This window comes from Hydractinia symbiolongicarpus, chromosome 9, assembly GCF_029227915.1.
Source record: "Hydractinia symbiolongicarpus strain clone_291-10 chromosome 9, HSymV2.1, whole genome shotgun sequence".
NCBI classification, from domain to species: Eukaryota; Metazoa; Cnidaria; class Hydrozoa; order Anthoathecata; family Hydractiniidae; genus Hydractinia; species Hydractinia symbiolongicarpus.
In genome coordinates, this window is record NC_079883.1 from 10,613,614 (window position 1) to 10,639,247 (window position 25,634).

At 40.2% G+C, this 25,634-nt stretch overlaps 16 non-coding genes across 16 annotated transcripts; 12 read left to right on the forward strand and 4 right to left on the reverse strand.

The window, feature by feature from the left end:
* Positions 1–4,553: 4,553 nt before the first annotated feature.
* Trnar-acg (transfer RNA arginine (anticodon ACG)) lies at positions 4,554–4,626 on the forward strand. Its single transcript has one exon. It is a non-coding gene; the product is annotated as a tRNA-Arg (tRNA).
* A 322-nt stretch (positions 4,627–4,948) lies between these two features.
* On the forward strand, positions 4,949–5,140 carry LOC130661174 (U2 spliceosomal RNA). Its single transcript, XR_008988368.1, has one exon. It is a non-coding gene; the product is annotated as a U2 spliceosomal RNA (small nuclear RNA).
* Positions 5,141–5,325: 185 nt separating this feature from the next.
* On the forward strand, positions 5,326–5,490 carry LOC130660130 (U1 spliceosomal RNA). Its single transcript, XR_008987331.1, has one exon. It is a non-coding gene; the product is annotated as a U1 spliceosomal RNA (small nuclear RNA).
* Positions 5,491–5,818: 328 nt separating this feature from the next.
* Positions 5,819–5,937, reverse strand: LOC130658168 (5S ribosomal RNA). The gene has a single exon (XR_008985384.1). It is a non-coding gene; the product is annotated as a 5S ribosomal RNA (ribosomal RNA).
* A 4,468-nt stretch (positions 5,938–10,405) lies between these two features.
* Trnar-acg (transfer RNA arginine (anticodon ACG)) lies at positions 10,406–10,478 on the forward strand. The gene has a single exon. It is a non-coding gene; the product is annotated as a tRNA-Arg (tRNA).
* Positions 10,479–10,800: 322 nt separating this feature from the next.
* On the forward strand, positions 10,801–10,992 carry LOC130661175 (U2 spliceosomal RNA). Its single transcript, XR_008988369.1, has one exon. It is a non-coding gene; the product is annotated as a U2 spliceosomal RNA (small nuclear RNA).
* Positions 10,993–11,177: 185 nt separating this feature from the next.
* Positions 11,178–11,342, forward strand: LOC130660131 (U1 spliceosomal RNA). The gene has a single exon (XR_008987332.1). It is a non-coding gene; the product is annotated as a U1 spliceosomal RNA (small nuclear RNA).
* Positions 11,343–11,670: 328 nt separating this feature from the next.
* LOC130658169 (5S ribosomal RNA) lies at positions 11,671–11,789 on the reverse strand. Its single transcript, XR_008985385.1, has one exon. It is a non-coding gene; the product is annotated as a 5S ribosomal RNA (ribosomal RNA).
* Positions 11,790–16,257: 4,468 nt separating this feature from the next.
* Positions 16,258–16,330, forward strand: Trnar-acg (transfer RNA arginine (anticodon ACG)). Its single transcript has one exon. It is a non-coding gene; the product is annotated as a tRNA-Arg (tRNA).
* A 322-nt stretch (positions 16,331–16,652) lies between these two features.
* On the forward strand, positions 16,653–16,844 carry LOC130661176 (U2 spliceosomal RNA). Its single transcript, XR_008988370.1, has one exon. It is a non-coding gene; the product is annotated as a U2 spliceosomal RNA (small nuclear RNA).
* A 185-nt stretch (positions 16,845–17,029) lies between these two features.
* On the forward strand, positions 17,030–17,194 carry LOC130660132 (U1 spliceosomal RNA). The gene has a single exon (XR_008987333.1). It is a non-coding gene; the product is annotated as a U1 spliceosomal RNA (small nuclear RNA).
* A 328-nt stretch (positions 17,195–17,522) lies between these two features.
* LOC130658170 (5S ribosomal RNA) lies at positions 17,523–17,641 on the reverse strand. The gene has a single exon (XR_008985387.1). It is a non-coding gene; the product is annotated as a 5S ribosomal RNA (ribosomal RNA).
* Positions 17,642–22,109: 4,468 nt separating this feature from the next.
* On the forward strand, positions 22,110–22,182 carry Trnar-acg (transfer RNA arginine (anticodon ACG)). Its single transcript has one exon. It is a non-coding gene; the product is annotated as a tRNA-Arg (tRNA).
* A 322-nt stretch (positions 22,183–22,504) lies between these two features.
* Positions 22,505–22,696, forward strand: LOC130661177 (U2 spliceosomal RNA). Its single transcript, XR_008988371.1, has one exon. It is a non-coding gene; the product is annotated as a U2 spliceosomal RNA (small nuclear RNA).
* A 185-nt stretch (positions 22,697–22,881) lies between these two features.
* LOC130660134 (U1 spliceosomal RNA) lies at positions 22,882–23,046 on the forward strand. Its single transcript, XR_008987334.1, has one exon. It is a non-coding gene; the product is annotated as a U1 spliceosomal RNA (small nuclear RNA).
* Positions 23,047–23,374: 328 nt separating this feature from the next.
* Positions 23,375–23,493, reverse strand: LOC130658171 (5S ribosomal RNA). Its single transcript, XR_008985388.1, has one exon. It is a non-coding gene; the product is annotated as a 5S ribosomal RNA (ribosomal RNA).
* Positions 23,494–25,634: the final 2,141 nt, after the last annotated feature.

Consider the following 25,634-nt stretch of genomic DNA (forward strand, 5'->3'; position numbering starts at 1 on the left):
CATCCAAGTACTATCCCGGCCCGACGATGCTTAACTTCCGTGATCAGACGAGAACGGGTGTGTTCATCGTGGTATGGCCGTAGACATTAGTAGGTGCAAATACGTGCAATTTATTTTGACGTTGTGATCAAATTTTTTTATTTAATTTCTTTGAGTTACTTAGGACAAGGCGTATGCATGGATTATCTATTAGACTTTAAGGTTATAGTTTTGTGAAAAAAACAATGTTTTTTTAAAGATGTGTGGCTATAAAAATAGCCGTTGTTTTCTGAGTGTAGCGGTTTACTTCTTCTGTCCTTTGTCGTTCTTCTTTGGGAGTAAGACAGCTTGAATGTTTGGCAAAACACCACCAGCTGCAATGGTTACACCGCTCAAAAGTTTGTTTAATTCTTCATCATTACGAACAGCCAATTGTAAATGTCTTGGAATAATCCTAGCTTTTTTGTTGTCTCTTGCTGCGTTACCAGCCAACTCCAATATCTCAGCAGATAAATATTCCAAGACGGCTGCTAAGTAAACTGGTGCTCCAGATCCAATTCGGTTAGCATAGTGCCCTCTACGAAGGAATCTATGCACTCTACCGACTGGAAATTGAAGTCCAGCTCTTGAGGATCTTGTCTTGGCTTTAGCCTTAGCTTTTCCACCTTTTCCACGTCCAGACATAACTGCGATTTGATTTGTAAGTTAATACAAAAACGTACGAATATTTAACGTAAGTGTTAACGAAATAAACTTTACTCGTTTTTTCATCATAAAAATAGGATCGAAATCATGTTTTTTTAACCAATCATAATTAAGTATTAAACAAAAGATTTTTTTTTTAACCAATTAAATTGCGTATCGGCGTTTTCGGATCGAATTCGATCCGATTTTTTTACTTATAAACAAAAAGTTTTGACTTGCAGTTTAATGCTTATTTACAAGTTAAGTAGCAAAAATTTTTAACCATGTCTGACGCAGCAGCTAAAGGAGGAAAACAGGCACCTAAAGTAGCCAAGAAAGGTGAAAAAAGAGCCGGCAAAAAAGGAGGAAAGATTGGTGGAACTGGTGAAAAGAAACGCAAGAGAAAGAGAAAGGAAAGTTATGCTATTTACATCTACAATGTTTTGAAACAAGTTCACCCAGATGTCGGAGTTTCAAGCAAAGCTATGAGCATCATGAACTCATTTGTCAACGACATCTTTGAGCGCATTGCTTCCGAAGCTTCGCGTTTGGCTCTTCAAAACAAAAAGTCGACCATCTCTTCTCGTGAAATTCAAACCGCAGTACGTCTTCTCTTGCCTGGAGAACTTGCAAAACACGCAGTCAGTGAAGGAACAAAAGCCGTCACAAAATACACAAGCAGCAAGTAAACCAACGTCTACCAAACACAAACGGTCTTTTTTAAGACCACACATCTTTAAAAAAACATTTACTTGGCGTCACTACAAGTTAACCGAAGTTAATAAAACTTCTAAATAATGTGCTTAAGAACACTAGCCTACATTTAAAATACTTCCCCATGTGTGTGTGGATTAGCTTCACTTTTCATACGTATTATTAGCTGTACTTGCAGAAAAGACAAGTACATTGATCCATGTTATTGCTTACATTTAACTTAACCCAGCTTTTCACGGAAACACTCCCAGGCAAATTAACCCTACAAAGTATTTCTAAATTTTTTTTGTGTCATATATGACATAGTATCGTATAGCAATAAATGTAACTGTGACAAGACTTTACACATTGTGTAATTTGGAAGCGTGCACAAAGTAATGTTTTAAAAGATTTGTGGCTATAAAAATAGCCGTTTTTGTTGAGCAATGACAACGCTTAACCTCCGAATCCGTAAAGAGTTCTTCCTTGACGTTTTAAGGCATAAACAACATCCATAGCGGTAACGGTCTTGCGTTTAGCGTGCTCTGTGTAGGTTACAGCATCACGAATAACATTCTCTAAGAAAACCTTCAGTACACCTCTGGTTTCCTCATAGATAAGGCCAGAGATACGTTTGACACCACCTCGTCGAGCAAGACGCCGAATAGCAGGTTTTGTGATTCCCTGAATGTTATCACGAAGAATTTTTCGGTGACGTTTAGCACCTCCTTTTCCCAATCCTTTACCTCCTTTTCCGCGTCCAGACATATTGATATAGTTGCGTACAGAACGAGTACAAAAACAACGTTTGAGTTAACAGAATTCAGACAGCTTTAAAAAGAGGCCATAAAATTACCTACTGCTCGTGGAAACACCCTAATTAACCAATAGAGTTGCGTCATTACAAAATGTTCCGAACATTTTGTACATTTTTTTAAGTAAAACTGTAGTTTTTTTAAAAATTCGTGGTCTTAATGTTTCAGTAAGGCAATAAATTTGGCATCGTTGGAATTCGCCAAACCTTCTGCTACTTACTAAAAAAAAAAAAAGTCAAAAGCTTTTGTGTATCAGAAGATACAGCCGTTTTCCCGTAGCCAAAAAACACAGATTTTATAAAAATGTTAAAGTAATGAGCGTAATGTCATTATGCAGCCAATCAGAAATTACTTTCTTAGCACCAATCAAATGGTTTGTTTTGAACCTTAGCTGTCAATCAATATGAGAAATAAAACTTTGGCGCGATAGTGCATTTTAGACCGTCTTGTGTATCCGTACTACATCGACTTCTTAAAATATGGCTCGTACAAAGCAAACTGCACGTAAATCTACTGGAGGAAAGGCTCCACGAAAACAACTCGCCACTAAAGCTGCGAGGAAAAGCGCACCAGCTACTGGAGGAGTGAAAAAACCACATCGTTACAGACCTGGTACAGTTGCTCTCAGAGAAATCAGAAGATACCAGAAGTCAACCGAGCTCTTGATCCGCAAGTTGCCTTTCCAGCGTCTTGTGCGAGAAATTGCTCAGGACTTCAAAACAGATCTGCGATTCCAGAGCACAGCCGTTATGGCTCTGCAAGAGGCTTCTGAAGCGTACCTTGTTGGCTTGTTCGAGGATACTAACTTGTGTGCCATTCACGCAAAACGAGTTACAATCATGCCTAAAGACATCCAGTTGGCAAGAAGAATTCGTGGGGAACGTGCCTAAGCATCTTACCAAACAAAAAACGGCTATTTTTATAGCCACACATCCATAAAAAATATTACGGCTAGCTTTTTATATCAAACTTTGTCCTGCTTTCTGTTTAAATTTTATGCTACATAAAAATTTTATGCTACATAAAGTTTGACAATGTTAAAAATATGAAGGGCAAGAAAAGTAAAAGCAAGAAAATAAGAAATTTAAAAACGAAAATACTTAAACTTAGGGAATCTAATCTTAAATTTACTCTTTTTTAACTGTTTAAGTGACTTAAACAAGTTTAACTTTGTACCAAGATAATGTTTTTTTGTAAATGTGTGGCTATAAAAATAGCCGTTTGTTAATGTAATAGCCAGATACACACAAATTATTTTTTTGCGGTCTTCTTTGCTGCCTTTTTGGGAGTCTTTTTGACCTTCTTTGCTGCAGGTTTTTTAGCAACAGGCTTCTTTGTGGGTTTCTTAGCTGCTGGTTTCTTAGCCGAGGCTTTCTTTGTGGCAGGCTTCTTTGCTGCTTTCTTTGGCGTGCTCTTCTTTGCTGGCTTCTTTTTTGGTGTACTTTTCTTTGCAGTAGGCTTCTTTGCCGTTGGCTTTTTTGCTGCGGCCTTTTTCTTAGGTTTTTCTTTTTTTACCTGACCTAGCTTGAATGATCCAGAAGCACCAGTGCCTTTAGTTTGAATCAAATCGCCTGATGTTACTCCTCGTTTAAGAGCCATTTTCAGATGATGATCTGAGTTTTCAGCAACTTTGTAATTTGCATGAATATATTTTGTAATAGCTTGGCGAGATGAACCACCGCGTTCCTTTAGGGTAGCGATAGCAGCCTTGATCATGTCCACATATTTAGGGTGATCAGCTGTCTTCTTTGCAGCAGGTTTCTTCTTGGGTGCGATTTTCTTTGGAGAAGCTGCTTCACTCATTTTTAATGTTTTCTTACAACAATCCAACGATAAACGATGCTTGTTATCACAGTAGAAGTATACTAAACATTACCGTGTAAATGAGATATAATTTAAGACGGTGCGAAGTATGCGGACGTAAAAGTACCACTCCCGGGAATTGATTTGGCGCGAAAACAGAAATGTGTGTTTCTGTACATCGTATAATGTCCGTTTTGGGTGCCGCGACTATGCGAAAGCATGTTAATTTTTATTTGTAGTACGACGCAATAGTCTGCAAGAGAAGCTGCTGGAGTTTGAGGTCTTCAGCATTACATCTAGTCTGTTAATTTGGGCTTCTTCCGCGCTCGTGTTAGGATTTTCATAAAGCGTTCTTTGGTTTGCGTTGCGTATGTCGGCCTACATCATCGACACGGCCTGTTTCCGGCTATTAGGAGCAATTCATATATTGGGCACTGCGTTTCGACTTTTTTATTAGACCACAGTAAAAAAATTCACTCACAGAAGTCCCTTTCTTTCATGGCTACAAACACGAAGAATTCTGTCGTAAGTAAAACGAATGCGCAAGCCAAAATGACGATGGGGCGAAGTCATAAGCATGGCCCTGTGGCCCAATGGATAAGGCATCTGACTACGAATCAGGGGATTCCAGGTTCGACTCCTGGCAGGGTCGCACTGTCGCATTTCGGCTGCATGGTCTACTGTGTAACGCGCGCGCACGTTCTGGCGTAATGCGTTGATAAACGGAATGTACGCAGACATATTGGAAAGTAATATCACGCACTTAGTATCGTCGCCTTTGTTAGCATTCATGTAAGTTACCATCCACTCGCTACAGTCGCTCTCCATCCTACGGCTAAATCAACAGCCGTGATTTTTACTATGTCGCCGTCCATCCGTACGCGGTGACAGTTGTAAGCTTTACAGTAACGTGACATGCTCCACAAGCAGTTACGGTGTGTGGACGATGCCTATCATGGCAACGCTTGTTCTTTATCGCTTCTCGGCCTAATGGCTAAGATCAAGTGTAGTATCTGTTCTTATCAGTTTAATATCTGGTAGGCCATTCTCTGAATGGTCAGTATATTAATCTGATTTTTGGCCTTGGGTCATGGAGGTGGATTCATTCACGCCGTGACCACGGGTTGCCTTGGTGTTGCACTATTACCGATGGCGGCCCACATAAGCAATAAAAGAATAATAGCAGTCCTCTTTCCGACGGCACTCTGCATAGTCTACGGCGGGAACAAAACGCGTACACTGGGGGAGAATACAGCCTATGCCCCGCGACACGGCAGTTTATAACACACTCAAGCCACAAGCATTAACAAACTTTGAAGGGTACCCTCATGCTACGGTGCAGTTCCAACTCATACTTACCTGACGGGGAAGTAAAGACTGATCAATGAGGGTTTTCTTCCAGAGTGAGGCTCTTGCATTGCACTACGCTTGGGCTGACCTCTGCGATTACTGCAAACGTCAGTAACTCGACCGTACAATTTCTGGTAGTGGGGGCCTGCGTCCGCGCTCGCCCCCTCCTTAAGTCAAAATGAATGAGCTTAGAAAAGTTGCGCGGCCAAATGTCGGTGGTGACTTAAACGCTAAGGTAAAACCTCGCTTGGCTGTTACGAAACGTGATTGCGATATAAGTCCTCGGAAGGCGGCGGAATTTTATTTTATTTGCCATTCCGTCAGGGTTATTGGATGATCGGCAATAGATCGAGTTTGTATGCATTTGAAAGCTCTTTTTTCTCGTACTATCACCTGAAAATGTCGTAGGAAAATGTCATAGGAAACACTTTCAACAACCGCCACGTTCCTTAATTGTTATAACAAGAAATATATCACAGCAAATGAAAATGAAAAGCCTACGACACCGGGAGTTCCCAGGCGGTCCCCCATCCAAGTACTATCCCGGCCCGACGATGCTTAACTTCCGTGATCAGACGAGAACGGGTGTGTTCATCGTGGTATGGCCGTAGACATTAGTAGGTGCAAATACGTGCAATTTATTTTGACGTTGTGATCAAATTTTTTTATTTAATTTCTTTGAGTTACTTAGGACAAGGCGTATGCATGGATTATCTATTAGACTTTAAGGTTATAGTTTTGTGAAAAAAACAATGTTTTTTTAAAGATGTGTGGCTATAAAAATAGCCGTTGTTTTCTGAGTGTAGCGGTTTACTTCTTCTGTCCTTTGTCGTTCTTCTTTGGGAGTAAGACAGCTTGAATGTTTGGCAAAACACCACCAGCTGCAATGGTTACACCGCTCAAAAGTTTGTTTAATTCTTCATCATTACGAACAGCCAATTGTAAATGTCTTGGAATAATCCTAGCTTTTTTGTTGTCTCTTGCTGCGTTACCAGCCAACTCCAATATCTCAGCAGATAAATATTCCAAGACGGCTGCTAAGTAAACTGGTGCTCCAGATCCAATTCGGTTAGCATAGTGCCCTCTACGAAGGAATCTATGCACTCTACCGACTGGAAATTGAAGTCCAGCTCTTGAGGATCTTGTCTTGGCTTTAGCCTTAGCTTTTCCACCTTTTCCACGTCCAGACATAACTGCGATTTGATTTGTAAGTTAATACAAAAACGTACGAATATTTAACGTAAGTGTTAACGAAATAAACTTTACTCGTTTTTTCATCATAAAAATAGGATCGAAATCATGTTTTTTTAACCAATCATAATTAAGTATTAAACAAAAGATTTTTTTTTTAACCAATTAAATTGCGTATCGGCGTTTTCGGATCGAATTCGATCCGATTTTTTTACTTATAAACAAAAAGTTTTGACTTGCAGTTTAATGCTTATTTACAAGTTAAGTAGCAAAAATTTTTAACCATGTCTGACGCAGCAGCTAAAGGAGGAAAACAGGCACCTAAAGTAGCCAAGAAAGGTGAAAAAAGAGCCGGCAAAAAAGGAGGAAAGATTGGTGGAACTGGTGAAAAGAAACGCAAGAGAAAGAGAAAGGAAAGTTATGCTATTTACATCTACAATGTTTTGAAACAAGTTCACCCAGATGTCGGAGTTTCAAGCAAAGCTATGAGCATCATGAACTCATTTGTCAACGACATCTTTGAGCGCATTGCTTCCGAAGCTTCGCGTTTGGCTCTTCAAAACAAAAAGTCGACCATCTCTTCTCGTGAAATTCAAACCGCAGTACGTCTTCTCTTGCCTGGAGAACTTGCAAAACACGCAGTCAGTGAAGGAACAAAAGCCGTCACAAAATACACAAGCAGCAAGTAAACCAACGTCTACCAAACACAAACGGTCTTTTTTAAGACCACACATCTTTAAAAAAACATTTACTTGGCGTCACTACAAGTTAACCGAAGTTAATAAAACTTCTAAATAATGTGCTTAAGAACACTAGCCTACATTTAAAATACTTCCCCATGTGTGTGTGGATTAGCTTCACTTTTCATACGTATTATTAGCTGTACTTGCAGAAAAGACAAGTACATTGATCCATGTTATTGCTTACATTTAACTTAACCCAGCTTTTCACGGAAACACTCCCAGGCAAATTAACCCTACAAAGTATTTCTAAATTTTTTTTGTGTCATATATGACATAGTATCGTATAGCAATAAATGTAACTGTGACAAGACTTTACACATTGTGTAATTTGGAAGCGTGCACAAAGTAATGTTTTAAAAGATTTGTGGCTATAAAAATAGCCGTTTTTGTTGAGCAATGACAACGCTTAACCTCCGAATCCGTAAAGAGTTCTTCCTTGACGTTTTAAGGCATAAACAACATCCATAGCGGTAACGGTCTTGCGTTTAGCGTGCTCTGTGTAGGTTACAGCATCACGAATAACATTCTCTAAGAAAACCTTCAGTACACCTCTGGTTTCCTCATAGATAAGGCCAGAGATACGTTTGACACCACCTCGTCGAGCAAGACGCCGAATAGCAGGTTTTGTGATTCCCTGAATGTTATCACGAAGAATTTTTCGGTGACGTTTAGCACCTCCTTTTCCCAATCCTTTACCTCCTTTTCCGCGTCCAGACATATTGATATAGTTGCGTACAGAACGAGTACAAAAACAACGTTTGAGTTAACAGAATTCAGACAGCTTTAAAAAGAGGCCATAAAATTACCTACTGCTCGTGGAAACACCCTAATTAACCAATAGAGTTGCGTCATTACAAAATGTTCCGAACATTTTGTACATTTTTTTAAGTAAAACTGTAGTTTTTTTAAAAATTCGTGGTCTTAATGTTTCAGTAAGGCAATAAATTTGGCATCGTTGGAATTCGCCAAACCTTCTGCTACTTACTAAAAAAAAAAAAAGTCAAAAGCTTTTGTGTATCAGAAGATACAGCCGTTTTCCCGTAGCCAAAAAACACAGATTTTATAAAAATGTTAAAGTAATGAGCGTAATGTCATTATGCAGCCAATCAGAAATTACTTTCTTAGCACCAATCAAATGGTTTGTTTTGAACCTTAGCTGTCAATCAATATGAGAAATAAAACTTTGGCGCGATAGTGCATTTTAGACCGTCTTGTGTATCCGTACTACATCGACTTCTTAAAATATGGCTCGTACAAAGCAAACTGCACGTAAATCTACTGGAGGAAAGGCTCCACGAAAACAACTCGCCACTAAAGCTGCGAGGAAAAGCGCACCAGCTACTGGAGGAGTGAAAAAACCACATCGTTACAGACCTGGTACAGTTGCTCTCAGAGAAATCAGAAGATACCAGAAGTCAACCGAGCTCTTGATCCGCAAGTTGCCTTTCCAGCGTCTTGTGCGAGAAATTGCTCAGGACTTCAAAACAGATCTGCGATTCCAGAGCACAGCCGTTATGGCTCTGCAAGAGGCTTCTGAAGCGTACCTTGTTGGCTTGTTCGAGGATACTAACTTGTGTGCCATTCACGCAAAACGAGTTACAATCATGCCTAAAGACATCCAGTTGGCAAGAAGAATTCGTGGGGAACGTGCCTAAGCATCTTACCAAACAAAAAACGGCTATTTTTATAGCCACACATCCATAAAAAATATTACGGCTAGCTTTTTATATCAAACTTTGTCCTGCTTTCTGTTTAAATTTTATGCTACATAAAAATTTTATGCTACATAAAGTTTGACAATGTTAAAAATATGAAGGGCAAGAAAAGTAAAAGCAAGAAAATAAGAAATTTAAAAACGAAAATACTTAAACTTAGGGAATCTAATCTTAAATTTACTCTTTTTTAACTGTTTAAGTGACTTAAACAAGTTTAACTTTGTACCAAGATAATGTTTTTTTGTAAATGTGTGGCTATAAAAATAGCCGTTTGTTAATGTAATAGCCAGATACACACAAATTATTTTTTTGCGGTCTTCTTTGCTGCCTTTTTGGGAGTCTTTTTGACCTTCTTTGCTGCAGGTTTTTTAGCAACAGGCTTCTTTGTGGGTTTCTTAGCTGCTGGTTTCTTAGCCGAGGCTTTCTTTGTGGCAGGCTTCTTTGCTGCTTTCTTTGGCGTGCTCTTCTTTGCTGGCTTCTTTTTTGGTGTACTTTTCTTTGCAGTAGGCTTCTTTGCCGTTGGCTTTTTTGCTGCGGCCTTTTTCTTAGGTTTTTCTTTTTTTACCTGACCTAGCTTGAATGATCCAGAAGCACCAGTGCCTTTAGTTTGAATCAAATCGCCTGATGTTACTCCTCGTTTAAGAGCCATTTTCAGATGATGATCTGAGTTTTCAGCAACTTTGTAATTTGCATGAATATATTTTGTAATAGCTTGGCGAGATGAACCACCGCGTTCCTTTAGGGTAGCGATAGCAGCCTTGATCATGTCCACATATTTAGGGTGATCAGCTGTCTTCTTTGCAGCAGGTTTCTTCTTGGGTGCGATTTTCTTTGGAGAAGCTGCTTCACTCATTTTTAATGTTTTCTTACAACAATCCAACGATAAACGATGCTTGTTATCACAGTAGAAGTATACTAAACATTACCGTGTAAATGAGATATAATTTAAGACGGTGCGAAGTATGCGGACGTAAAAGTACCACTCCCGGGAATTGATTTGGCGCGAAAACAGAAATGTGTGTTTCTGTACATCGTATAATGTCCGTTTTGGGTGCCGCGACTATGCGAAAGCATGTTAATTTTTATTTGTAGTACGACGCAATAGTCTGCAAGAGAAGCTGCTGGAGTTTGAGGTCTTCAGCATTACATCTAGTCTGTTAATTTGGGCTTCTTCCGCGCTCGTGTTAGGATTTTCATAAAGCGTTCTTTGGTTTGCGTTGCGTATGTCGGCCTACATCATCGACACGGCCTGTTTCCGGCTATTAGGAGCAATTCATATATTGGGCACTGCGTTTCGACTTTTTTATTAGACCACAGTAAAAAAATTCACTCACAGAAGTCCCTTTCTTTCATGGCTACAAACACGAAGAATTCTGTCGTAAGTAAAACGAATGCGCAAGCCAAAATGACGATGGGGCGAAGTCATAAGCATGGCCCTGTGGCCCAATGGATAAGGCATCTGACTACGAATCAGGGGATTCCAGGTTCGACTCCTGGCAGGGTCGCACTGTCGCATTTCGGCTGCATGGTCTACTGTGTAACGCGCGCGCACGTTCTGGCGTAATGCGTTGATAAACGGAATGTACGCAGACATATTGGAAAGTAATATCACGCACTTAGTATCGTCGCCTTTGTTAGCATTCATGTAAGTTACCATCCACTCGCTACAGTCGCTCTCCATCCTACGGCTAAATCAACAGCCGTGATTTTTACTATGTCGCCGTCCATCCGTACGCGGTGACAGTTGTAAGCTTTACAGTAACGTGACATGCTCCACAAGCAGTTACGGTGTGTGGACGATGCCTATCATGGCAACGCTTGTTCTTTATCGCTTCTCGGCCTAATGGCTAAGATCAAGTGTAGTATCTGTTCTTATCAGTTTAATATCTGGTAGGCCATTCTCTGAATGGTCAGTATATTAATCTGATTTTTGGCCTTGGGTCATGGAGGTGGATTCATTCACGCCGTGACCACGGGTTGCCTTGGTGTTGCACTATTACCGATGGCGGCCCACATAAGCAATAAAAGAATAATAGCAGTCCTCTTTCCGACGGCACTCTGCATAGTCTACGGCGGGAACAAAACGCGTACACTGGGGGAGAATACAGCCTATGCCCCGCGACACGGCAGTTTATAACACACTCAAGCCACAAGCATTAACAAACTTTGAAGGGTACCCTCATGCTACGGTGCAGTTCCAACTCATACTTACCTGACGGGGAAGTAAAGACTGATCAATGAGGGTTTTCTTCCAGAGTGAGGCTCTTGCATTGCACTACGCTTGGGCTGACCTCTGCGATTACTGCAAACGTCAGTAACTCGACCGTACAATTTCTGGTAGTGGGGGCCTGCGTCCGCGCTCGCCCCCTCCTTAAGTCAAAATGAATGAGCTTAGAAAAGTTGCGCGGCCAAATGTCGGTGGTGACTTAAACGCTAAGGTAAAACCTCGCTTGGCTGTTACGAAACGTGATTGCGATATAAGTCCTCGGAAGGCGGCGGAATTTTATTTTATTTGCCATTCCGTCAGGGTTATTGGATGATCGGCAATAGATCGAGTTTGTATGCATTTGAAAGCTCTTTTTTCTCGTACTATCACCTGAAAATGTCGTAGGAAAATGTCATAGGAAACACTTTCAACAACCGCCACGTTCCTTAATTGTTATAACAAGAAATATATCACAGCAAATGAAAATGAAAAGCCTACGACACCGGGAGTTCCCAGGCGGTCCCCCATCCAAGTACTATCCCGGCCCGACGATGCTTAACTTCCGTGATCAGACGAGAACGGGTGTGTTCATCGTGGTATGGCCGTAGACATTAGTAGGTGCAAATACGTGCAATTTATTTTGACGTTGTGATCAAATTTTTTTATTTAATTTCTTTGAGTTACTTAGGACAAGGCGTATGCATGGATTATCTATTAGACTTTAAGGTTATAGTTTTGTGAAAAAAACAATGTTTTTTTAAAGATGTGTGGCTATAAAAATAGCCGTTGTTTTCTGAGTGTAGCGGTTTACTTCTTCTGTCCTTTGTCGTTCTTCTTTGGGAGTAAGACAGCTTGAATGTTTGGCAAAACACCACCAGCTGCAATGGTTACACCGCTCAAAAGTTTGTTTAATTCTTCATCATTACGAACAGCCAATTGTAAATGTCTTGGAATAATCCTAGCTTTTTTGTTGTCTCTTGCTGCGTTACCAGCCAACTCCAATATCTCAGCAGATAAATATTCCAAGACGGCTGCTAAGTAAACTGGTGCTCCAGATCCAATTCGGTTAGCATAGTGCCCTCTACGAAGGAATCTATGCACTCTACCGACTGGAAATTGAAGTCCAGCTCTTGAGGATCTTGTCTTGGCTTTAGCCTTAGCTTTTCCACCTTTTCCACGTCCAGACATAACTGCGATTTGATTTGTAAGTTAATACAAAAACGTACGAATATTTAACGTAAGTGTTAACGAAATAAACTTTACTCGTTTTTTCATCATAAAAATAGGATCGAAATCATGTTTTTTTAACCAATCATAATTAAGTATTAAACAAAAGATTTTTTTTTTAACCAATTAAATTGCGTATCGGCGTTTTCGGATCGAATTCGATCCGATTTTTTTACTTATAAACAAAAAGTTTTGACTTGCAGTTTAATGCTTATTTACAAGTTAAGTAGCAAAAATTTTTAACCATGTCTGACGCAGCAGCTAAAGGAGGAAAACAGGCACCTAAAGTAGCCAAGAAAGGTGAAAAAAGAGCCGGCAAAAAAGGAGGAAAGATTGGTGGAACTGGTGAAAAGAAACGCAAGAGAAAGAGAAAGGAAAGTTATGCTATTTACATCTACAATGTTTTGAAACAAGTTCACCCAGATGTCGGAGTTTCAAGCAAAGCTATGAGCATCATGAACTCATTTGTCAACGACATCTTTGAGCGCATTGCTTCCGAAGCTTCGCGTTTGGCTCTTCAAAACAAAAAGTCGACCATCTCTTCTCGTGAAATTCAAACCGCAGTACGTCTTCTCTTGCCTGGAGAACTTGCAAAACACGCAGTCAGTGAAGGAACAAAAGCCGTCACAAAATACACAAGCAGCAAGTAAACCAACGTCTACCAAACACAAACGGTCTTTTTTAAGACCACACATCTTTAAAAAAACATTTACTTGGCGTCACTACAAGTTAACCGAAGTTAATAAAACTTCTAAATAATGTGCTTAAGAACACTAGCCTACATTTAAAATACTTCCCCATGTGTGTGTGGATTAGCTTCACTTTTCATACGTATTATTAGCTGTACTTGCAGAAAAGACAAGTACATTGATCCATGTTATTGCTTACATTTAACTTAACCCAGCTTTTCACGGAAACACTCCCAGGCAAATTAACCCTACAAAGTATTTCTAAATTTTTTTTGTGTCATATATGACATAGTATCGTATAGCAATAAATGTAACTGTGACAAGACTTTACACATTGTGTAATTTGGAAGCGTGCACAAAGTAATGTTTTAAAAGATTTGTGGCTATAAAAATAGCCGTTTTTGTTGAGCAATGACAACGCTTAACCTCCGAATCCGTAAAGAGTTCTTCCTTGACGTTTTAAGGCATAAACAACATCCATAGCGGTAACGGTCTTGCGTTTAGCGTGCTCTGTGTAGGTTACAGCATCACGAATAACATTCTCTAAGAAAACCTTCAGTACACCTCTGGTTTCCTCATAGATAAGGCCAGAGATACGTTTGACACCACCTCGTCGAGCAAGACGCCGAATAGCAGGTTTTGTGATTCCCTGAATGTTATCACGAAGAATTTTTCGGTGACGTTTAGCACCTCCTTTTCCCAATCCTTTACCTCCTTTTCCGCGTCCAGACATATTGATATAGTTGCGTACAGAACGAGTACAAAAACAACGTTTGAGTTAACAGAATTCAGACAGCTTTAAAAAGAGGCCATAAAATTACCTACTGCTCGTGGAAACACCCTAATTAACCAATAGAGTTGCGTCATTACAAAATGTTCCGAACATTTTGTACATTTTTTTAAGTAAAACTGTAGTTTTTTTAAAAATTCGTGGTCTTAATGTTTCAGTAAGGCAATAAATTTGGCATCGTTGGAATTCGCCAAACCTTCTGCTACTTACTAAAAAAAAAAAAAGTCAAAAGCTTTTGTGTATCAGAAGATACAGCCGTTTTCCCGTAGCCAAAAAACACAGATTTTATAAAAATGTTAAAGTAATGAGCGTAATGTCATTATGCAGCCAATCAGAAATTACTTTCTTAGCACCAATCAAATGGTTTGTTTTGAACCTTAGCTGTCAATCAATATGAGAAATAAAACTTTGGCGCGATAGTGCATTTTAGACCGTCTTGTGTATCCGTACTACATCGACTTCTTAAAATATGGCTCGTACAAAGCAAACTGCACGTAAATCTACTGGAGGAAAGGCTCCACGAAAACAACTCGCCACTAAAGCTGCGAGGAAAAGCGCACCAGCTACTGGAGGAGTGAAAAAACCACATCGTTACAGACCTGGTACAGTTGCTCTCAGAGAAATCAGAAGATACCAGAAGTCAACCGAGCTCTTGATCCGCAAGTTGCCTTTCCAGCGTCTTGTGCGAGAAATTGCTCAGGACTTCAAAACAGATCTGCGATTCCAGAGCACAGCCGTTATGGCTCTGCAAGAGGCTTCTGAAGCGTACCTTGTTGGCTTGTTCGAGGATACTAACTTGTGTGCCATTCACGCAAAACGAGTTACAATCATGCCTAAAGACATCCAGTTGGCAAGAAGCATTCGTGGGGAACGTGCCTAAGCATCTTACCAAACAAAAAACGGCTATTTTTATAGCCACACATCCATAAAAAATATTACGGCTAGCTTTTTATATCAAACTTTGTCCTGCTTTCTGTTTAAATTTTATGCTACATAAAAATTTTATGCTACATAAAGTTTGACAATGTTAAAAATATGAAGGGCAAGAAAAGTAAAAGCAAGAAAATAAGAAATTTAAAAACGAAAATACTTAAACTTAGGGAATCTAATCTTAAATTTACTCTTTTTTAACTGTTTAAGTGACTTAAACAAGTTTAACTTTGTACCAAGATAATGTTTTTTTGTAAATGTGTGGCTATAAAAATAGCCGTTTGTTAATGTAATAGCCAGATACACACAAATTATTTTTTTGCGGTCTTCTTTGCTGCCTTTTTGGGAGTCTTTTTGACCTTCTTTGCTGCAGGTTTTTTAGCAACAGGCTTCTTTGTGGGTTTCTTAGCTGCTGGTTTCTTAGCCGAGGCTTTCTTTGTGGCAGGCTTCTTTGCTGCTTTCTTTGGCGTGCTCTTCTTTGCTGGCTTCTTTTTTGGTGTACTTTTCTTTGCAGTAGGCTTCTTTGCCGTTGGCTTTTTTGCTGCGGCCTTTTTCTTAGGTTTTTCTTTTTTTACCTGACCTAGCTTGAATGATCCAGAAGCACCAGTGCCTTTAGTTTGAATCAAATCGCCTGATGTTACTCCTCGTTTAAGAGCCATTTTCAGATGATGATCTGAGTTTTCAGCAACTTTGTAATTTGCATGAATATATTTTGTAATAGCTTGGCGAGATGAACCACCGCGTTCCTTTAGGGTAGCGATAGCAGCCTTGATCATGTCCACATATTTAGGGTGATCAGCTGTCTTCTTTGCAGCAGGTTTCTTCTTGGGTGCGATTTTCTTTGGAGAAGCTGCTTCACTCATTTTTAATGTTTTCTTACAACAATCCAACGATAAACGATGCTTGTTATCACAGTAGAAGTATACTAAACATTACCGTGTAAATGAGATATAATTTAAGACGGTGCGAAGTATGCGGACGTAAAAGTACCACTCCCGGGAATTGATTTGGCGCGAAAACAGAAATGTGTGTTTCTGTACATCGTATAATGTCCGTTTTGGGTGCCGCGACTATGCGAAAGCATGTTAATTTTTATTTGTAGTACGACGCAATAGTCTGCAAGAGAAGCTGCTGGAGTTTGAGGTCTTCAGCATTACATCTAGTCTGTTAATTTGGGCTTCTTCCGCGCTCGTGTTAGGATTTTCATAAAGCGTTCTTTGGTTTGCGTTGCGTATGTCGGCCTACATCATCGACACGGCCTGTTTCCGGCTATTAGGAGCAATTCATATATTGGGCACTGCGTTTCGACTTTTTTATTAGACCACAGTAAAAAAATTCACTCACAGAAGTCCCTTTCTTTCATGGCTACAAACACGAAGAATTCTGTCGTAAGTAAAACGAATGCGCAAGCCAAAATGACGATGGGGCGAAGTCATAAGCATGGCCCTGTGGCCCAATGGATAAGGCATCTGACTACGAATCAGGGGATTCCAGGTTCGACTCCTGGCAGGGTCGCACTGTCGCATTTCGGCTGCATGGTCTACTGTGTAACGCGCGCGCACGTTCTGGCGTAATGCGTTGATAAACGGAATGTACGCAGACATATTGGAAAGTAATATCACGCACTTAGTATCGTCGCCTTTGTTAGCATTCATGTAAGTTACCATCCACTCGCTACAGTCGCTCTCCATCCTACGGCTAAATCAACAGCCGTGATTTTTACTATGTCGCCGTCCATCCGTACGCGGTGACAGTTGTAAGCTTTACAGTAACGTGACATGCTCCACAAGCAGTTACGGTGTGTGGACGATGCCTATCATGGCAACGCTTGTTCTTTATCGCTTCTCGGCCTAATGGCTAAGATCAAGTGTAGTATCTGTTCTTATCAGTTTAATATCTGGTAGGCCATTCTCTGAATGGTCAGTATATTAATCTGATTTTTGGCCTTGGGTCATGGAGGTGGATTCATTCACGCCGTGACCACGGGTTGCCTTGGTGTTGCACTATTACCGATGGCGGCCCACATAAGCAATAAAAGAATAATAGCAGTCCTCTTTCCGACGGCACTCTGCATAGTCTACGGCGGGAACAAAACGCGTACACTGGGGGAGAATACAGCCTATGCCCCGCGACACGGCAGTTTATAACACACTCAAGCCACAAGCATTAACAAACTTTGAAGGGTACCCTCATGCTACGGTGCAGTTCCAACTCATACTTACCTGACGGGGAAGTAAAGACTGATCAATGAGGGTTTTCTTCCAGAGTGAGGCTCTTGCATTGCACTACGCTTGGGCTGACCTCTGCGATTACTGCAAACGTCAGTAACTCGACCGTACAATTTCTGGTAGTGGGGGCCTGCGTCCGCGCTCGCCCCCTCCTTAAGTCAAAATGAATGAGCTTAGAAAAGTTGCGCGGCCAAATGTCGGTGGTGACTTAAACGCTAAGGTAAAACCTCGCTTGGCTGTTACGAAACGTGATTGCGATATAAGTCCTCGGAAGGCGGCGGAATTTTATTTTATTTGCCATTCCGTCAGGGTTATTGGATGATCGGCAATAGATCGAGTTTGTATGCATTTGAAAGCTCTTTTTTCTCGTACTATCACCTGAAAATGTCGTAGGAAAATGTCATAGGAAACACTTTCAACAACCGCCACGTTCCTTAATTGTTATAACAAGAAATATATCACAGCAAATGAAAATGAAAAGCCTACGACACCGGGAGTTCCCAGGCGGTCCCCCATCCAAGTACTATCCCGGCCCGACGATGCTTAACTTCCGTGATCAGACGAGAACGGGTGTGTTCATCGTGGTATGGCCGTAGACATTAGTAGGTGCAAATACGTGCAATTTATTTTGACGTTGTGATCAAATTTTTTTATTTAATTTCTTTGAGTTACTTAGGACAAGGCGTATGCATGGATTATCTATTAGACTTTAAGGTTATAGTTTTGTGAAAAAAACAATGTTTTTTTAAAGATGTGTGGCTATAAAAATAGCCGTTGTTTTCTGAGTGTAGCGGTTTACTTCTTCTGTCCTTTGTCGTTCTTCTTTGGGAGTAAGACAGCTTGAATGTTTGGCAAAACACCACCAGCTGCAATGGTTACACCGCTCAAAAGTTTGTTTAATTCTTCATCATTACGAACAGCCAATTGTAAATGTCTTGGAATAATCCTAGCTTTTTTGTTGTCTCTTGCTGCGTTACCAGCCAACTCCAATATCTCAGCAGATAAATATTCCAAGACGGCTGCTAAGTAAACTGGTGCTCCAGATCCAATTCGGTTAGCATAGTGCCCTCTACGAAGGAATCTATGCACTCTACCGACTGGAAATTGAAGTCCAGCTCTTGAGGATCTTGTCTTGGCTTTAGCCTTAGCTTTTCCACCTTTTCCACGTCCAGACATAACTGCGATTTGATTTGTAAGTTAATACAAAAACGTACGAATATTTAACGTAAGTGTTAACGAAATAAACTTTACTCGTTTTTTCATCATAAAAATAGGATCGAAATCATGTTTTTTTAACCAATCATAATTAAGTATTAAACAAAAGATTTTTTTTTTAACCAATTAAATTGCGTATCGGCGTTTTCGGATCGAATTCGATCCGATTTTTTTACTTATAAACAAAAAGTTTTGACTTGCAGTTTAATGCTTATTTACAAGTTAAGTAGCAAAAATTTTTAACCATGTCTGACGCAGCAGCTAAAGGAGGAAAACAGGCACCTAAAGTAGCCAAGAAAGGTGAAAAAAGAGCCGGCAAAAAAGGAGGAAAGATTGGTGGAACTGGTGAAAAGAAACGCAAGAGAAAGAGAAAGGAAAGTTATGCTATTTACATCTACAATGTTTTGAAACAAGTTCACCCAGATGTCGGAGTTTCAAGCAAAGCTATGAGCATCATGAACTCATTTGTCAACGACATCTTTGAGCGCATTGCTTCCGAAGCTTCGCGTTTGGCTCTTCAAAACAAAAAGTCGACCATCTCTTCTCGTGAAATTCAAACCGCAGTACGTCTTCTCTTGCCTGGAGAACTTGCAAAACACGCAGTCAGTGAAGGAACAAAAGCCGTCACAAAATACACAAGCAGCAAGTAAACCAACGTCTACCAAACACAAACGGTCTTTTTTAAGACCACACATCTTTAAAAAAACATTTACTTGGCGTCACTACAAGTTAACCGAAGTTAATAAAACTTCTAAATAATGTGCTTAAGAACACTAGCCTACATTTAAAATACTTCCCCATGTGTGTGTGGATTAGCTTCACTTTTCATACGTATTATTAGCTGTACTTGCAGAAAAGACAAGTACATTGATCCATGTTATTGCTTACATTTAACTTAACCCAGCTTTTCACGGAAACACTCCCAGGCAAATTAACCCTACAAAGTATTTCTAAATTTTTTTTGTGTCATATATGACATAGTATCGTATAGCAATAAATGTAACTGTGACAAGACTTTACACATTGTGTAATTTGGAAGCGTGCACAAAGTAATGTTTTAAAAGATTTGTGGCTATAAAAATAGCCGTTTTTGTTGAGCAATGACAACGCTTAACCTCCGAATCCGTAAAGAGTTCTTCCTTGACGTTTTAAGGCATAAACAACATCCATAGCGGTAACGGTCTTGCGTTTAGCGTGCTCTGTGTAGGTTACAGCATCACGAATAACATTCTCTAAGAAAACCTTCAGTACACCTCTGGTTTCCTCATAGATAAGGCCAGAGATACGTTTGACACCACCTCGTCGAGCAAGACGCCGAATAGCAGGTTTTGTGATTCCCTGAATGTTATCACGAAGAATTTTTCGGTGACGTTTAGCACCTCCTTTTCCCAATCCTTTACCTCCTTTTCCGCGTCCAGACATATTGATATAGTTGCGTACAGAACGAGTACAAAAACAACGTTTGAGTTAACAGAATTCAGACAGCTTTAAAAAGAGGCCATAAAATTACCTACTGCTCGTGGAAACACCCTAATTAACCAATAGAGTTGCGTCATTACAAAATGTTCCGAACATTTTGTACATTTTTTTAAGTAAAACTGTAGTTTTTTTAAAAATTCGTGGTCTTAATGTTTCAGTAAGGCAATAAATTTGGCATCGTTGGAATTCGCCAAACCTTCTGCTACTTACTAAAAAAAAAAAAAGTCAAAAGCTTTTGTGTATCAGAAGATACAGCCGTTTTCCCGTAGCCAAAAAACACAGATTTTATAAAAATGTTAAAGTAATGAGCGTAATGTCATTATGCAGCCAATCAGAAATTACTTTCTTAGCACCAATCAAATGGTTTGTTTTGAACCTTAGCTGTCAATCAATATGAGAAATAAAACTTTGGCGCGATAGTGCATTTTAGACCGTCTTGTGTATCCGTACTACATCGACTTCTTAAAATATGGCTCGTACAAAGCAAACTGCACGTAAATCTACTGGAGGAAAGGCTCCACGAAAACAACTCGCCACTAAAGCTGCGAGGAAAAGCGCACCAGCTACTGGAGGAGTGAAAAAACCACATCGTTACAGACCTGGTACAGTTGCTCTCAGAGAAATCAGAAGATACCAGAAGTCAACCGAGCTCTTGATCCGCAAGTTGCCTTTCCAGCGTCTTGTGCGAGAAATTGCTCAGGACTTCAAAACAGATCTGCGATTCCAGAGCACAGCCGTTATGGCTCTGCAAGAGGCTTCTGAAGCGTACCTTGTTGGCTTGTTCGAGGATACTAACTTGTGTGCCATTCACGCAAAACGAGTTACAATCATGCCTAAAGACATCCAGTTGGCAAGAAGAATTCGTGGGGAACGTGCCTAAGCATCTTACCAAACAAAAAACGGCTATTTTTATAGCCACACATCCATAAAAAATATTACGGCTAGCTTTTTATATCAAACTTTGTCCTGCTTTCTGTTTAAATTTTATGCTACATAAAAATTTTATGCTACATAAAGTTTGACAATGTTAAAAATATGAAGGGCAAGAAAAGTAAAAGCAAGAAAATAAGAAATTTAAAAACGAAAATACTTAAACTTAGGGAATCTAATCTTAAATTTACTCTTTTTTAACTGTTTAAGTGACTTAAACAAGTTTAACTTTGTACCAAGATAATGTTTTTTTGTAAATGTGTGGCTATAAAAATAGCCGTTTGTTAATGTAATAGCCAGATACACACAAATTATTTTTTTGCGGTCTTCTTTGCTGCCTTTTTGGGAGTCTTTTTGACCTTCTTTGCTGCAGGTTTTTTAGCAACAGGCTTCTTTGTGGGTTTCTTAGCTGCTGGTTTCTTAGCCGAGGCTTTCTTTGTGGCAGGCTTCTTTGCTGCTTTCTTTGGCGTGCTCTTCTTTGCTGGCTTCTTTTTTGGTGTACTTTTCTTTGCAGTAGGCTTCTTTGCCGTTGGCTTTTTTGCTGCGGCCTTTTTCTTAGGTTTTTCTTTTTTTACCTGACCTAGCTTGAATGATCCAGAAGCACCAGTGCCTTTAGTTTGAATCAAATCGCCTGATGTTACTCCTCGTTTAAGAGCCATTTTCAGATGATGATCTGAGTTTTCAGCAACTTTGTAATTTGCATGAATATATTTTGTAATAGCTTGGCGAGATGAACCACCGCGTTCCTTTAGGGTAGCGATAGCAGCCTTGATCATGTCCACATATTTAGGGTGATCAGCTGTCTTCTTTGCAGCAGGTTTCTTCTTGGGTGCGATTTTCTTTGGAGAAGCTGCTTCACTCATTTTTAATGTTTTCTTACAACAATCCAACGATAAACGATGCTTGTTATCACAGTAGAAGTATACTAAACATTACCGTGTAAATGAGATATAATTTAAGACGGTGCGAAGTATGCGGACGTAAAAGTACCACTCCCGGGAATTGATTTGGCGCGAAAACAGAAATGTGTGTTTCTGTACATCGTATAATGTCCGTTTTGGGTGCCGCGACTATGCGAAAGCATGTTAATTTTTATTTGTAGTACGACGCAATAGTCTGCAAGAGAAGCTGCTGGAGTTTGAGGTCTTCAGCATTACATCTAGTCTGTTAATTTGGGCTTCTTCCGCGCTCGTGTTAGGATTTTCATAAAGCGTTCTTTGGTTTGCGTTGCGTATGTCGGCCTACATCATCGACACGGCCTGTTTCCGGCTATTAGGAGCAATTCATATATTGGGCACTGCGTTTCGACTTTTTTATTAGACCACAGTAAAAAAATTCACTCACAGAAGTCCCTTTCTTTCATGGCTACAAACACGAAGAATTCTGTCGTAAGTAAAACGAATGCGCAAGCCAAAATGACGATGGGGCGAAGTCATAAGCATGGCCCTGTGGCCCAATGGATAAGGCATCTGACTACGAATCAGGGGATTCCAGGTTCGACTCCTGGCAGGGTCGCACTGTCGCATTTCGGCTGCATGGTCTACTGTGTAACGCGCGCGCACGTTCTGGCGTAATGCGTTGATAAACGGAATGTACGCAGACATATTGGAAAGTAATATCACGCACTTAGTATCGTCGCCTTTGTTAGCATTCATGTAAGTTACCATCCACTCGCTACAGTCGCTCTCCATCCTACGGCTAAATCAACAGCCGTGATTTTTACTATGTCGCCGTCCATCCGTACGCGGTGACAGTTGTAAGCTTTACAGTAACGTGACATGCTCCACAAGCAGTTACGGTGTGTGGACGATGCCTATCATGGCAACGCTTGTTCTTTATCGCTTCTCGGCCTAATGGCTAAGATCAAGTGTAGTATCTGTTCTTATCAGTTTAATATCTGGTAGGCCATTCTCTGAATGGTCAGTATATTAATCTGATTTTTGGCCTTGGGTCATGGAGGTGGATTCATTCACGCCGTGACCACGGGTTGCCTTGGTGTTGCACTATTACCGATGGCGGCCCACATAAGCAATAAAAGAATAATAGCAGTCCTCTTTCCGACGGCACTCTGCATAGTCTACGGCGGGAACAAAACGCGTACACTGGGGGAGAATACAGCCTATGCCCCGCGACACGGCAGTTTATAACACACTCAAGCCACAAGCATTAACAAACTTTGAAGGGTACCCTCATGCTACGGTGCAGTTCCAACTCATACTTACCTGACGGGGAAGTAAAGACTGATCAATGAGGGTTTTCTTCCAGAGTGAGGCTCTTGCATTGCACTACGCTTGGGCTGACCTCTGCGATTACTGCAAACGTCAGTAACTCGACCGTACAATTTCTGGTAGTGGGGGCCTGCGTCCGCGCTCGCCCCCTCCTTAAGTCAAAATGAATGAGCTTAGAAAAGTTGCGCGGCCAAATGTCGGTGGTGACTTAAACGCTAAGGTAAAACCTCGCTTGGCTGTTACGAAACGTGATTGCGATATAAGTCCTCGGAAGGCGGCGGAATTTTATTTTATTTGCCATTCCGTCAGGGTTATTGGATGATCGGCAATAGATCGAGTTTGTATGCATTTGAAAGCTCTTTTTTCTCGTACTATCACCTGAAAATGTCGTAGGAAAATGTCATAGGAAACACTTTCAACAACCGCCACGTTCCTTAATTGTTATAACAAGAAATATATCACAGCAAATGAAAATGAAAAGCCTACGACACCGGGAGTTCCCAGGCGGTCCCCCATCCAAGTACTATCCCGGCCCGACGATGCTTAACTTCCGTGATCAGACGAGAACGGGTGTGTTCATCGTGGTATGGCCGTAGACATTAGTAGGTGCAAATACGTGCAATTTATTTTGACGTTGTGATCAAATTTTTTTATTTAATTTCTTTGAGTTACTTAGGACAAGGCGTATGCATGGATTATCTATTAGACTTTAAGGTTATAGTTTTGTGAAAAAAACAATGTTTTTTTAAAGATGTGTGGCTATAAAAATAGCCGTTGTTTTCTGAGTGTAGCGGTTTACTTCTTCTGTCCTTTGTCGTTCTTCTTTGGGAGTAAGACAGCTTGAATGTTTGGCAAAACACCACCAGCTGCAATGGTTACACCGCTCAAAAGTTTGTTTAATTCTTCATCATTACGAACAGCCAATTGTAAATGTCTTGGAATAATCCTAGCTTTTTTGTTGTCTCTTGCTGCGTTACCAGCCAACTCCAATATCTCAGCAGATAAATATTCCAAGACGGCTGCTAAGTAAACTGGTGCTCCAGATCCAATTCGGTTAGCATAGTGCCCTCTACGAAGGAATCTATGCACTCTACCGACTGGAAATTGAAGTCCAGCTCTTGAGGATCTTGTCTTGGCTTTAGCCTTAGCTTTTCCACCTTTTCCACGTCCAGACATAACTGCGATTTGATTTGTAAGTTAATACAAAAACGTACGAATATTTAACGTAAGTGTTAACGAAATAAACTTTACTCGTTTTTTCATCATAAAAATAGGATCGAAATCATGTTTTTTTAACCAATCATAATTAAGTATTAAACAAAAGATTTTTTTTTTAACCAATTAAATTGCGTATCGGCGTTTTCGGATCGAATTCGATCCGATTTTTTTACTTATAAACAAAAAGTTTTGACTTGCAGTTTAATGCTTATTTACAAGTTAAGTAGCAAAAATTTTTAACCATGTCTGACGCAGCAGCTAAAGGAGGAAAACAGGCACCTAAAGTAGCCAAGAAAGGTGAAAAAAGAGCCGGCAAAAAAGGAGGAAAGATTGGTGGAACTGGTGAAAAGAAACGCAAGAGAAAGAGAAAGGAAAGTTATGCTATTTACATCTACAATGTTTTGAAACAAGTTCACCCAGATGTCGGAGTTTCAAGCAAAGCTATGAGCATCATGAACTCATTTGTCAACGACATCTTTGAGCGCATTGCTTCCGAAGCTTCGCGTTTGGCTCTTCAAAACAAAAAGTCGACCATCTCTTCTCGTGAAATTCAAACCGCAGTACGTCTTCTCTTGCCTGGAGAACTTGCAAAACACGCAGTCAGTGAAGGAACAAAAGCCGTCACAAAATACACAAGCAGCAAGTAAACCAACGTCTACCAAACACAAACGGTCTTTTTTAAGACCACACATCTTTAAAAAAACATTTACTTGGCGTCACTACAAGTTAACCGAAGTTAATAAAACTTCTAAATAATGTGCTTAAGAACACTAGCCTACATTTAAAATACTTCCCCATGTGTGTGTGGATTAGCTTCACTTTTCATACGTATTATTAGCTGTACTTGCAGAAAAGACAAGTACATTGATCCATGTTATTGCTTACATTTAACTTAACCCAGCTTTTCACGGAAACACTCCCAGGCAAATTAACCCTACAAAGTATTTCTAAATTTTTTTTGTGTCATATATGACATAGTATCGTATAGCAATAAATGTAACTGTGACAAGACTTTACACATTGTGTAATTTGGAAGCGTGCACAAAGTAATGTTTTAAAAGATTTGTGGCTATAAAAATAGCCGTTTTTGTTGAGCAATGACAACGCTTAACCTCCGAATCCGTAAAGAGTTCTTCCTTGACGTTTTAAGGCATAAACAACATCCATAGCGGTAACGGTCTTGCGTTTAGCGTGCTCTGTGTAGGTTACAGCATCACGAATAACATTCTCTAAGAAAACCTTCAGTACACCTCTGGTTTCCTCATAGATAAGGCCAGAGATACGTTTGACACCACCTCGTCGAGCAAGACGCCGAATAGCAGGTTTTGTGATTCCCTGAATGTTATCACGAAGAATTTTTCGGTGACGTTTAGCACCTCCTTTTCCCAATCCTTTACCTCCTTTTCCGCGTCCAGACATATTGATATAGTTGCGTACAGAACGAGTACAAAAACAACGTTTGAGTTAACAGAATTCAGACAGCTTTAAAAAGAGGCCATAAAATTACCTACTGCTCGTGGA